Source organism: Dasypus novemcinctus, chromosome 7 (genome assembly GCF_030445035.2).
Source record: "Dasypus novemcinctus isolate mDasNov1 chromosome 7, mDasNov1.1.hap2, whole genome shotgun sequence".
Lineage (NCBI taxonomy): Eukaryota > Metazoa > Chordata > Mammalia > Cingulata > Dasypodidae > Dasypus > Dasypus novemcinctus.
Window position 1 is genome coordinate 73,968,786 of NC_080679.1, and position 13,619 is coordinate 73,982,404.

Here is a 13,619-nt window from a genome sequence, read left to right on the forward strand (position 1 = left end):
TTGTGTTAGGCATTATTACTTGTTATCAATATCTAATTCTCCTCTACTTCCGGGTACAAGGAGGATTCCTAGCTCTGGAAATTAGATGTGGCCATGTCAGTTAACATGGCTAGTGAAATGTCACTTTGGGGTGGGAATGGTGTGTAAGGGATTTGAGATGAAGCAGCCTGAAAATACTGAGTCAACCAGTAAACATCTGGCAAATCTTCAGCAGATGTTGCCTGAGACAGAAGTGCACTTTTTTTCTGTTAAGCACCTGAAATTTTGGAGATGTCTGCTATTGCATTAAAAACTAGTCTATGCTAACTAGCACAAATATTGAAATAAATAATACAGGTTCAAAACTGTAATGAAGATGAAATATTATGATAAGCTGATGTTAACTTGAGAGGTCATGACACTGGTGATACAAGTCCATGCCCAGTTCTCCAATTTTCAGTTTGACTGACAGGAACCTCATGACACATTTTGATAAGTAACCTTCCCTTTCCATGGCTCAGTTTCTTCATTTCTAAAATACAGTCAAAACACGTATAAACAAGGCTCTTTTTGCCTAGAGCAGTTCACATCTACAACTTTAGTGCATAATTCTGTTCTTCTCTCCCATTTCTCAATAAACTACTGGCCTAACAAAAACAAAAAAACCAAAAAAACATAAACAACAACTGCTGTTTGTAATAATTTTGACTATAAAGGACTTTACTTTGGAGATGTAACTTCTAAAAGTTAATAATAAGGTTATTTTCATATACTCTATATAGCAAGTGTTGCTTGAGAATGATCAGTTTTCTTCAGTGTTTTCTCAGTGAACTTAAGTATTATAACTATTAAAATGAAAAGACAGTAGTCAAAATAATGCAACAAAATGAATAAAATCCTCTCCCCATATAATGCAGAAATCAGTGCATTTTTCTAAAGCAAGCTTTTTTACAGATATATATATATATATATATTTTTTTTTTAAAGATTTATTTTATTTAATTTCCCCCCCTCCCCTGGTTGTCTGTTCTTGGTGTCTATTTGCTGCGTCTTGTTTCTTTGTCCGCTTCTGTTGTCGTCAGTGGCACGGGAAGTGTGGGCGGCGCCATTCCTGGGCAGGCTGCTCTTTCTTTTCACGCTGGGCGGCTTTCCTCACGGGCGCACTCCTTGCGCGTGGGGCTCCCCCACGCGGGGGACACCCTTGCGTGGCACGGCACTCCTTGCGCGCATCAGCACTGCGCATGGCCAGCTCCACACGGGTCAAGGAGGCCCGGGGTTTGAACCGCGGACCTCCCATATGGTAGACGGACGCCCTAACCACTGGGCCAAAGTCCGTTTCCCCAGATATATTTTTATTTACTCCCCTCCCCCAACCCCCTATTGTCAGTTCTGTGTGTCCATTCTTCTGTGTTTGCTTATATTCTCATTAGGTGGCTCCCGGGACCTTCGGAGTGGGAAAGGGGCGATTACTCTCTTGTGCCACCTCAGCTCCCCTGTTCTGCTATGTCTTCTTATTTTCTCTCCTCTGTGTCTCTTGTTGCATCATCTTGCTGCGCCAGCTCTCTGCGTGGGCTGGCATTCCTGCACGGGGCAGCTTTTCCCCCGCGAGATGGCATTCCCACACAGGGTGGCTCTCCTGCACAGGGCCTCATTCCCGCATGGACTGGCTCTCTGCATGGGCCAGCTTGCCCTCACCAAGAGGCCCTGGGCACTGAACCCTGGTAGATGGGAGGGTTCAATGGTTGTATATGGTAGATGGGAGCCCACCTGGTTGAGCCACATCCGTTTCCCTCTAAAGCAAGTTTTAACCTTTATTTTGTTCATACTAAAATATAATAAGCTTTAGGAGTGGATGTGGCTCAAGCATGGGAAGTCCCAGGTTCTGTTCCTGTTGCCTCCTAAAAACAAAAACAAAAAACAGCAATACAACAAAGCAAAACAAATGAAAAAAACCAACTCAGGGGATCAGATGTGGTTCAGTGGTTGAGCACCAACTTCCCACATATGAGGTCCTGGGTTCAATCCCCAGACCCTGGTACCTCAAAAAATAAATAAATAAATAAAAATAAAAAATATATATATATGCACACACATACACACACACATAATAAGCTTTAAAGAGCTTAAATAATATCATTCAGCAGTTTAAACTGTGAACAGCTTAAATGTTAAGAGAACATTATTGTAACGTACCTCTGTTAGTGAGCACCTTCTCTTTTGTGCTTACCTATACAAGATAAAGATGTTATAGCATGTGAAAATATGAGCACAAGCTGTGCGTCACACTGGATTGAACTGAAGCACTGGAGCAGCCACTTGTGCGAGGCTTAAAAGCAGAAAGATACTAAAGTGACCTCTGGAATGAAGACACACTATGCCAGAAGTGTTTTACTTAAAAAACAAACAATCCTCAGGAAATACTGAACAGGAACGAGCAACACAAGTCCAGCTTGTGTTGTAATTGTTTATGAATACAGTCTAAAAAACAAAATAAAAAAAACAAAATACACATCACTGCATAAAAACTCTCAATCACATAGCTAACAGCTTCATTATTGCTTGAAACTGATACCTGAATACTGGCAACTAGCATGCTTTCCATATGAGTCTAGCGTGTCCCACTCTCTCTGTGAGGCACATACTACAGTGGGCCATTTTAGAGGGTGGGATAAAACAAGAATTATAAGGAAAAATTATTTACTAATTCTATCATCTTTTCATTTTTCAAAATGTGAGACTTGTACAAGTGAAAATATGGTTGTAAGATAAGTTGCTAGACTTACCCCTCAACAAAATAAAAAACAAACATGGGATGATTTTAAAACTGGGTAGGTATAGTCGTGGTGAAGAAGGTATACCCTGCCATCAATGAAAAAGATGATTTGCAGAAATAAATGAAACAAAATATAACAGGCCTAAAAGCCAGAAATCTTCAAACCCACTAAACAAAAATAATTTTTAGTGATTTTGATCTAAACAATACTGTACTTTCTTCCACTTGCTCAACACTCAGTCTGTCAAGAGTCATTTCTCCAGCTTAAGTTTTTATTGTTCTGAATATATATTTCTGTAAGATAGTACATAATTGGTTAACCTGCTACTATGGTCAATGGGTTACAGCACAAGTTTATATATCATATATGATGTATGCATATATTAATGTCTTCCCATCCCCCCTCCCATCATCACATCTTTAAATTTACAGACCCAAATGCACTTTTCTCCAATGCTAACAAAATCAGGGCTTCTCAGCATAAAAGCACCTCACAACTGCTCTAAACCTTTCCCTTTAGACAGAGAGTTCCACAGTTTATTTGGAAATATAAACTACTTTTTCTGTAAATCTCAATCAAATTGGAAAACTACTTGAAAACCATTAGCTTCTATGTATCCTCTGCTGAATTATGACCCCAAAGTCTAAGGAGAAACCACATAGGATAAATGTTTATGCTTCACATGGCCCCCACGTCCATTTTTGTTTTGAAATCCAGTTTTTCTGGGGCCAGAATTATACTACTATACTATTGCTAGCAGATAATGGCTAGATTTGGGTGCTTACACTTGTTTCTTCTGCTCCCCTAAAATTTTTTCATACTTGTCTATGTTCGGTGGTCTCTCAGGCAGTAGGTAATAATGTGTTGAACTAACCATCTTCCCATTTTCAATGAACTATTAGATCCTTTGCTATTTTGTCTTTGCAGGGCTTTGCCATTGACATACTCCGGGTCAGAGGCAAAGCTCTGTGTAGGGGGCATGACCCCACTACTTCATGTATGGGAATTACTCCATGGTAAAAGTTCTCTTGGTGGTACTTTGGGAGGTCTGTCTTTATCACTGTAGGTGCTAAAATCACTTCTGCTGACCACTTTCTATAATCTGGCTTTACAGGTTAGTCTTCATCGGAATTTAGAGAAGCTCTGTGCAAATAGCTGATATCCTTATGGCTGGCTTGTTAAAAGACCCAGTTGGTCCTGAATTAGTAATCTTTAGTGGATTTGAGTTGGAAGAGGATTTGAAGTTTGGACATATCCATTTTGTTTGCATGCGTGGTTGACATCTTCTGCTGCAGAAATAGGAGGGGTATCAAAATACACAAAGTGACCACACCCATGGAAGCTTCACCTGCCAGAACACCATATTTGAAGTCAGAAAGTGTACAGGCTTCTAAAAGAAGTCTCTATCTGAGCTATTTAGGAATTCTGTCTTACATACTGCCTCATCCAAAGAGATCTTCAGAGTTGGCAGTAATGGAAGGGGTTAGAACTCTGTTCACAAAGAGTTGTACAGGGAAAAGAGAAGGTGAGCTTTTTGTGGGTATAAGGGGAGGGGTGGAAGCACAAACCCCAGTTACTTAGTTTCTTAAAACCAAATGCAGTTTGATCCTCTTCATACCCAAGTTTTCACTTGGAGGAAAAATAAGAGGGGACAAACTGGACTTCTGAGGTGGACCATTTTCTGCAAAGTAGAGAGCATCCATTGGAACAAATTTTGAAGTATGCCCAATAGATGTTAGGTGCATCTTGGCAGTGGAGTTCAGGTTGTAAGCCATTGTTATTGGGTCAATACTGAAAAAATTACTATTTTAGGAAGCAGGGCTTGGTACACAGGAAGCAGGCATGCAACATTGAGCCATATCTACTCCTCAATGAAAGCTGGTGTTTTCATTTGTTTGTTTGTTTTGATTTGTTTTTAGGAGGTACTGGGGATTGAACTCAGGACCTTGTATATGGAAAGTAGGCGTGCAACCACTTAACTACATCTGCTCCCCAAAAAAGTTATTTTTAAAATCACTGTGACTGCTCTGGCAGGTCTTCATATTCCCTGTGGCTGGCCATAATGTACAAATCTAGTTTTTAATGGGACTCTAAATCTCCCAAACAGCAATTTCTGCTGTTGACATTGTGCCTTATTTTGTAATGACTCCAAACTGTGAAACCCAGGGATTTTTAGCAAACTAGTAACTTTCATTCCCCTGGCAGAGCCTCAGCTACCTAGGACACCCTCCTTAACTTCATTACATTAAAAATTTGTTTTTATTTTAGAAGTTGTGAACTTATAAAACAATCATACACATGTATAGATTTCCCATACAATACCCCTTCACCAACAGACCACACCATTGTGGAATATTTGTTACAGATTATGAGATAATATTATCAGATTATTACCACTATGGTTCATAGTGTACATTTGGCATATTTTTTCCATACCCCCTATTATTAACACAGTACATCTTTGGCATTGATGCAAGAATTTTACAGTATTGCTGTTATCTATAGTCCATAGGTTACATTAGTTATTTTTTCCATGCTTCTCCACATACCCATCACCCTGCAATAGTGACATACATCTGTTCTATAGTTCATAGAAGGACATTCTTGCATTTGTACTATTAACCCCAATTTTCATCCACCTCTGGGTTCACTGTGTTATTCAGTCCCTAGATTATTCTCTAGCTTTTTTTCAATTGACATTTACATCCCTAGACTACCCTTTGCAGGAATAATCCCATTTATAAACCAGCTGACTCACTATACTGTGTTACCATCAACCCTATGCATTTCTACGCTTTTACAGTCAAGTTAATTGAAACTTCTACATATATTAAGCATCAGTATTCCTTTGCAGCCTTCCTGTTATCTCCTAAAAAACTATACTCTAGGTTTTAACTTCATGTGTTTAGTCTTCATATTTAGTTCATTTTAGTGAGACCATGCAATATTTGTTTGTCCTTTTGTGGCTAGCTTATTTCACTTAGCATAATGTCTTCAAGATTCATCCATGTTATCATACGTGTCCCAATTTCATTTCTTTGTACTGCAGCGTAGTATTCCATCGTATGTATATACCACATTTTGTTTATCCACTCATTGGTTGAAGGACACTAATGTTGTTTCCATCTTTTGGCAATTGTGAATAATGCTGCTATGAACATTGGTGTGCAAATGTCTGTGTCATAGTTTTCAGTTCTTCTGGATATATTCCTAGCAGAGGAATTGTTGGATCATATGGTAGTTCTATATTTAGCCTCCTGAAGAATTGCTAAACTCTTTCACAAAGGCTGTACCATTTTACAATCCCACCAACAGGGAAGGAGTGTTCCTATTTCTCCACATACTCTCTAGCACTTATTGTTTTCTGCTTTAATAATGGCCATTCTATGTGCTGTGAGATGATATCTAATTGTCGTTTTGATTTGCATTTCCCTAATAGCTAGTGATATTGAACACTTTTACATGTGCTTTTTGGTCGTTTGTATTTCCTCTTTGGAGAAATGTTTACGTCTTTTGCCCATTTTTTATTTTGATTGCTTGTTCTTTCATTGTTGAGCTGTTTGATCTCTTTATACAGAATGGAAATCAAACTCTTATTGGATATGTGCTTTCCAAATATTTTCTCCCATTGAGTGGGTTGCTCTTTCACCTTCTTGATGAAGTCCTTTGAATCACTAAAGTGTTTAAATTTGATGAGGTCCCATTTAATCCATGTTTTCTTTCGTTACTAGTGCTTTCAGTGTAAAGTTTAAGAATCCACCACCAACCTCCAGGTCCTGAAGATGTTTTCCTATATTTTCTTCTAGAAGCTTTATGGTTCTAGCTTTTATATTTAGGTCTTTGATCCATTTGGTGTTAATTTTTGTATAAGGTTTGAGATAGGGGTCCTCTTTCTTTCTTTTGAATTTGGATATCCAGTTCTTCCAGCACCATTTGATGAATGGTGTTGCCCCATTTGGGTGTGTTTTACAGGCTTGTCAAAAATTCGCTACATTTTGATCAGGTGACTGTCAATGCCCCTGATTTCTTTCAGAATTACAATACCCTGCTCAAGCGGTTTCCTTGAAAAAACAGTTCAGGAAGTACACTGCACACTGCTGATGTATTTTTCTCACAGGACCCTAATTTCACTCAGGACTTTTGCTCTCTGTAGTCCATACAGCCATGTACCTCAGGGGAAGTTGACCTCATCTTTACAACCAAGGACTGAATGGTCTAAGGGTAATTTAACTTTCTCTGCCAGTTTGGTTCAGTTGTGGGTATCAGACCCAATTATGCTCAGTGTAATGAGAGAAGTCTGCTGGATGGTCTCCTGAAACATATTTCCTTATTTCTAAGAGAGTTACAGGAAGAGATTATTTTTTTTATCTTCCTCTGAATATTGTTATTTCTGGACATAGAACACATTTTGGATGTGTTGCAGTCCTTTGCTATTAGCCTGAGGATGAAACTGGAGGAATTCTGGGGAAGACAGAGCAGTGGTGATAGGGAAAGAATCTGAATACTTGAAGATAATGTTGAGCTACTGAATCCATCCAGCCTGAAATTCTCCCTCTCTGAACTCCTGTTACATAGGATCAATTTCCATTGAATCAGAATTTCAATTACTTGTGGCAAAAAGCATCTTAGCTAATACATTAATATTTACTTTTCTAGATTAGCATATGCCTTTTTTGTTGTCTCTAGGAAAAATAACATGTAAAATTTTAAATATTCCTAAATCTTTATCTATAAATTGTTATAGAGATTAGATATATCTCTAATAGTTTTTGGGATGTTAACTGGACTCTTTAGACAACATTCTTTTGAATACTATGCACAATTCCAGAATAGAAAGCAGTTGATTAAACAAAGGCTTTACTTCATAGGTAATTTATGGTCAAATTTCAAAATTTGAAATCAAACTCTATTAAGTGGAAGATTGAAAACTGAAAATCATCTTCTTTGCTAATGCCTAACTATGTCTTACTACTGCTGGCAATGGAACTGAGAAAGGGGATAATAGTTTAGTAATTTAGCACTGCCTGGTACATAACATTGGAAGTCCTCAAAGTAAGAAAATTAACGTGGTTTGTTTTAAACTTTCAAATTGTAATCAAAGTACTTATGCATCCTTCTATAGACTATACCAGGTAATTATACATTAATAGTTACTTGTGTAATTACTTGTTTCTCTATCTCATGAGACTTTAATCTCCTTGAGGGTAAGGACCACATTTATCTTTGTCTTTACTGCTGTGCTAAAGCCTAGAATAATGCCTTGTGTAGAGCAGGTGCTTAAGAAAATAACTTCACATAAACCAAAAATATGTGAAGAACAGGAATTCTAAACATATGGGATTATTTTCTGGACACTGGATAAGATAGAAAGTTTAGTATACATATAAAGAAAAAATCTGATACAGGAAACAGAGAAAAACAGTATTTAAAAACTCTATAAAGGGTACTTATTTTTTTGTAAACTTCCCTTTTCCCTGTTGTGATGGATAGGTTAATGTGTCAACTCAGCCAGGTGACCAGTTGTTTGGTGAAGAAAGGAATAGTCTAATTGTAATATAAGGGCATTACATGGACTTTGTCAGTGAGTTGATTGCATAGACGACTGGTTACATCTATAATCAACTGAGAAGATTACCATCAGTAATGAGTGACGTCCAATCCAATCAGCTGAAGACCTAAAGAGGAATGATTTCAGCATTCTAAGAGAGAATTCCCTTCCCATCTCTACTTCAGATAGCCAGTGTTTCCTGGTGTGGCTGATTTATACAGATTTTCGTACCAGGAGAGTGGCATCATGCTTTTGCAATTACCAAAATGCTAAAACGGTTTTATAAATGGATAAGGGGTATTTTTTTGAGGAACTGTGAGATGCTTGATGGAAAAGGCCTAGATTGCTTTGAAGAGACTGTTAGTAGCAATATGGAGCCTAAAGTTATTTTTGATGAGGTCTTGTAGTAGAATTTGAGAGAGGTTCAATTATTTGAGTATAGAGAGGCCAGGACTCAAGAATGATTTTGAGAAGGAAAAATGGTTTATTGACGGCCGGCCGGACTTGGGAGCTTTCTATTTCAATCCCGAGCCCAGAACAAGATTTTTGAGTCCCTTTTATACAGAGAGGAAAGCCCAAATGGTCCCTTTGTTTCAGTTCTCAATAGGCTTGAATTAGCATATATATCTTCCACATCTTAGGTAAGCTTTTAGCATGGACTTCAGACATTCAGATAAGCTTTTAGCATATTTGGTTTGCATTTTCCCTAAATACTTAAAGTTTATAGACCTTGCATTGTTAAACTGTTTCCTGGGACTGGAGTCATTGCCATTGTCACTAAGGGCAGGACTGCAGACTCATACCGTTCCACACCCACAAGTCAGACAGCTTAGGTTATCTCTGAAGAGACAAAGAGCCTCCCACCCATAGCCCACATCATTTCCCCCCTTTGGCAAAGTTTAACTTGCTAAGCTTTGGCATCATTATTGTTGGAGCTATGAGGTGGATGGCTGTTTGTTGTTTTGATTGATTATTTATCAATCTTTAGTGTAGCATCCAGGACTGTTTTTAGAAATTCAGAAGTTTTTATTCTGGACAGCAGAATCCTGGGGCAGGGGTACCCTGCAGACATCCTGGGGCCACTGGCGCTCACATGGATTTCCAGTCAGGTCCAGATCCATCTATTAATTTTGTTTTACCCTTAAAGAGTTTACACCTTTAATCTAAAAGGGATGCTGAAGGGAGATGATCTCTGTTCTGTAACTGCTTCCTGCTGGCCATGGGCTGTAGTCATTGCCTAACAAGGGGTAAAACTCTTATTTTAACTGGAGGAAGATGGATCTGACATTCTGTACGACGTTGGATGAAGTTTTCATATGGTTAATAAGATGTTCATTCTGAAAGAAACAAACTTAATTAAAAATTTGGAATACCCATTTTTAAAAGGGACATTGGATTACAGAGGTAGACAAGGTTAGGTGCTTATAAAGATGGCACTCCTTTTTAAAAAACTGGTGGGAACAATATATATATACTTTTTAAAGTTATTTATCTTTAGAGAGAAATTGCAACAGACACTTAGCTTTTTCAGAAGACACATTTTAAGCTGTTCAATGACTGGCACTCATTCACTCTGTCAGATGCTCCTGGTGAACTGGCACTCCCTGGGCAACTGGTTTCATTCAGGATTAGAACACCAAGTTGGAAATTCCCTTAGTTTTCAGCTGTGGGAGTAATCAGAACTACAGAATAAAGGTTTCCTACACCTTGGTTTTAATTGTACAATTTCTAGTAATTTTGACTTGTTCAATAGGTGACTCACCATCAGCAAGCAAGCCTCACTCTTGCTACACAGTAGAGTACAGTAGAATATAGTAAGTTGACTGAGCCTGGCTGAGACTGCCACCCCATTCTACAGACATGTTTATTAACTGTTTAGAAAATGAATTCACTAGGAATTTAACATGTCCAATATACTCTCGTATTTGATCCAAAATAGAAAATATAACGTTATAATTATTAGGCATATATTTAGTACAGGATAAGAGTACAGCACTTAATATTAATTAATGTATTATTACTTAATGCAAAGGATTTAGAGTTGCAATTAATAATTTTAAGTTTCAGGTTTGTAATACTTTACATGTTTTTTTTTTTTTTTTTAAGATTTATTTATTTATTTAATTTCCCCCCCTCCCCTGGTTGTCTGTTCTTGGTGTCTATTTGCTGCGTCTTGTTTCTTTGTCCGCTTCTGTTGTCGTCAGCGGCACGGGAAGTGTGGGCGGCGCCATTCCTGGGCAGGCTGCTCTTTCTTTTCACGCTGGGCGGCTCTCCTCACGGGCGCACTCCTTGCGCGTGGGGCTCCCCCACACGGGGGACACCCTTGCGTGGCACGGCACTCCTTGCGCGCATCAGCGCTGCACATGGCCAGCTCCACACGGGTCAAGGAGGCCCGGGGTTTGAACTGCGGACCTCCCATATGGTAGACGGACGCCCTAACCACTGGGCCAAAGTCCGTTTCCCTACTTTACATGTTATCTCTCCATGAGAGCAGGCCATAATGCCAATTGTGTTTAAGTTTTACTTACAGTATCCTGGTATCATGGCTCCACTTAGCATGTTCTTCATGCAGTGATCAAGTGGCAGCATCGTTGATCCTAGAGAGATTTTCCAGTATTCTACTAGCCTTGTGCATAGTGCTCTCTGGCACTATGGAACAGTGCTAGTCTGGAGGCAATGTCTATTGTACACTTGACTGTACCGAGTCATCATTGGCTGCTGCAGGAGCTTGAAACTGCAATGTAGTTTCCATTGACTTTAGGAGAAGAACCAGAGGCTGATATAGCAAATATTTTAATTGAGGGGTCAGTGACCAGCCTAGTCAATAACTCACATGGAGAGGCAAAATGCAATGTATACAAGGCCTGGTTTGAATGCACAAAAGAGTTTGATAATGTTAAAGTTTATTCCTTGTTTTTATATATATATTTTAAACAATTTAATGCAACACATCATGTATCAAATGACTGTTTACTTATACAGTTTTACCATGAAGATAACAGTAGGTACTTTACTTTAGTAATAGAGGAAAAAAAATTATTTTTCATTGTTAAAATGAAAACAGAAGATTTCCAATAGAATCAAGATAACTTTTTATTATCATTTACTTAAATATGTACCTTGCGGTGGCCTTCAGACAGGTTTTATTATTACGAAGTTATTTTTTTGCAACCAATACCAATCTAAGTTTTAGTTAACAATGACTTTTACAACTAGAACTATTTAAACGTTTTTAGTTTGGAAGATGGTTCACAAACTCTTTATAATTGACTCTAGCCACATTGACTAGCCACCTCATGTTTAAATAAACTTATTAAATTACAATTACCAACCAAAGAAATTTACTCTATTTAAGAGAGCATATCTACAGTTTTTTCTTTTAGCCTAATTTCACTAATGTGAACTTATAATTTTACTACTCTAAAGATTTCGTACATATAATCTTAATTTAGTTTATAAATTAACTATGGGAGATTACACTCAAGTTAAAATTGAAACCATTATAGTTTATGCAAGGAATGTTCTCTTTTTCCCTTACAGGAAGCTAAAAACTTTTTTCTTTGTTTAAGTTATGAAAATGAATAATTTAAAAGCATACTGATTACCACGTTTTAAAACACATTACACAATTACTTAATTTGCTTAATCATAATCCAGGAAAGATCTCTCCGTAGTTTTTATGGACTTTTCTTTACTTACTGATGTTAATAGAGCCGCTAATTACCTTTATGTTGTTGGAAAGAAATCTTCTGGAAGAAAATAAGGCTCACCAGATTGTGGAGAAGAATTTATTCTCAATTTTGCAAGAAGGGGCGCAGAGCCAGATATGGCTGGCACCCCGAACAAAGAAAAATGACACAATTTATACCCCTAAGCCTAGCATGCAAGCTCTTCCTCTGTTTCTCCATAGATTGGATACTTCAGAAATTACAGCTTATCTGAGAAGATCTAACTTTCCCGTGCAAAAGTTTGTGATTTAACTGCTTCCGCTATCACATTCTAACCATTTTAATTTTTACCTGCTCCCCTTTGTTAAATAAGTAATAGAATTTAGTGCTGAAATGGCACCGACCTAGCTCCTTCTTGGGCATCCTTTCACTGCCCATAGGAGTGGCCTAAGCTGGTCTCCTCCACTGCTGTTCAACCCGGGAGTGGGAGACTGAGGCAGCAGGCCGCCAGGTTACACCAATCAACATTTTTTTTTCCTTTATGTGAAAACTAACCTAATCTTGTTTTTTTTTACATTTTATGGCTGACAAAAGGTTTACACTGGGAAATTACACGGCAAACTGATTCTTAATTCCCTAGCCTAGTAGTTAGGTTTAATCTGCTACACCTAGTCTTGCCTTTAAAGCTCTTACAAAGAGGAGGCCCTTTCCCAATCGTTTCTATAATCAGATTTCTTTTTTTTTTTTTTTTAAAGATTTATTTATTTATTTAATTTCCCCCCCTCCCCCGGTTGTCTGTTCTTGGTGTCTATTTGCTGCGTCTTGTCTCTTTGTCCGCTTCTGTTGTCGTCAGCGGCACGGGAAGTGTGGGCGGCGCCATTCCTGGGCAGGCTGCTCTTTCTTTTCACGCTGGGCGGCTCTCCTCACGGGTGCACTCCTTGCGCGTGGGGCTCCCCCACGCGGGGGACACCCTTGCGTGGCACGGCACTCCTTGTGCGCATCAGCGCTGCGCATGGCCAGCTCCACACGGGTCAAGGAGGCCCGGGGTTTGAACCGCGGACCTCCCATATGGTAGACGGACGCCCTAACCACTGGGCCAAAGTCCGTTTCCCTATAATCAGATTTCTATAAGACTTTTTCATTCTGCTTAGTTTAATTTGGGCTTTAAGAATATTTACTTACATATATAACTGCATATTTAATTTTTGACAATTTGAATAGAGCTCTTTTAGGAATTTTTATTTGCTAATTTGATATTATTCGGATGTATGAAGACATACACTGAGCAAATGGGCAGACACAAAGAGTTAGACACAGAAACAACTTATTGATGTTACTTAAAATTTGCATTATTTTATATACTGTTTAGCTTAATATGGGGTCCAAAAATATATATTACTTATATAACTGCATATTTAACCTCAACAATTTGAGCAAATAGGCAGACGAATAGTTTGACACAAAAACGTAACTTTAGTTACTTTAAACTTCTAATTTTTACAAAACAAGTGTGACTGCAAAACATTTCAAAGACTCCTAAAACTTTTCTTAATTTGCACTACGACTGTGCAGTTTTACACAAGAATTTTCTTTCTTAATTAATGGATTGTAACTAAAATGTTCTCAATGCTTTAGCACCATTTTGTTTTA

General features: G+C 38.2%; 1 pseudogene; it reads right to left on the bottom strand.

The window, feature by feature from the left end:
• Positions 1-3,396: 3,396 nt before the first annotated feature.
• On the bottom strand, positions 3,397-10,890 carry LOC101412635 (ERBB receptor feedback inhibitor 1 pseudogene; annotated as a pseudogene).
• Positions 10,891-13,619: the final 2,729 nt, after the last annotated feature.